General features: G+C 42.5%; 1 non-coding gene across 1 annotated transcript; it reads left to right on the forward strand.

The window, feature by feature from the left end:
* Positions 1-507: 507 nt before the first annotated feature.
* Positions 508-648, forward strand: LOC119943058. Its single transcript, XR_005455542.1, has one exon. It is a non-coding gene; the product is annotated as a U4 spliceosomal RNA (small nuclear RNA).
* Positions 649-858: the final 210 nt, after the last annotated feature.

The raw sequence follows: 858 nt of genomic DNA on the forward strand, positions 1-858 counted from the left end.
TGAAGTCTATTTACATTTTGATTTGATTTTACTCTATGCCTTTAATTTTTGAAGCTTCCCATATAATAATAACGACGGCATTTGTTATTTATTTATTTTATTTTTGAAATCTATTTACATTTTTATTTGATTTTACTCTATTTTTTATTATAATTTAATTGACCGAACTTTATTTTATTATTTAACCGATCAGCTCCCTCTGGCCGCGGGGCCCATTCGGGCCCTCAGGCGTCCGGGAACCCGGATGTCCCCGCGCCGTGACGTCACCGCCCTGCTGCTTTGCATACGGACTCCCGGAATCCTCCGCGGCGCTTCCCATCTCTTTGTGAGCGGGATTTTCCCCGCTTAAATTTGGAAAAGATAAGATCCAGGAGGTCAGAATCGGCTCCCTGGAAGGGCGAGGCTTCCACGGGTATTCCCGGTCCGGGTGGGCACCAGGAGGTCCCTCACCCGCACTGAAAGGAGGATGCCCCGTGGTGGGCACCAACGCCCGACTATTACTTTGTTAGCTTTGCGCAGTGGCAGTATCGTAGCCAATGAGGTTTATCCGAGGCGCGATTATTGCTAATTGAAAACTTTTCCCAATACCCCGCCATGACGACTTGAAATATAGTCGGCATTGGCAATTTTTGACAGTCTCTACGGAGACTGATTATTAATGTCCAATAAAAATATTTATAATAAGACCTTATAATACTATGGCAGTCATTTAGCAAATTCTATGTATTGTATGCTTATTTGGCGTATAATACTTATTGAGCGCTTAACGAATAGTATTATGTTGTTAATTTGTACCTCCCAAACGCTTAGTACAGTGCTCTGGACATAGCGCTCAATAAATATGATTGATAGTAGTAT

This window comes from Tachyglossus aculeatus, chromosome 21 (assembly GCF_015852505.1).
Source record: "Tachyglossus aculeatus isolate mTacAcu1 chromosome 21, mTacAcu1.pri, whole genome shotgun sequence".
Classification (NCBI taxonomy): Eukaryota; Metazoa; Chordata; class Mammalia; order Monotremata; family Tachyglossidae; genus Tachyglossus; species Tachyglossus aculeatus.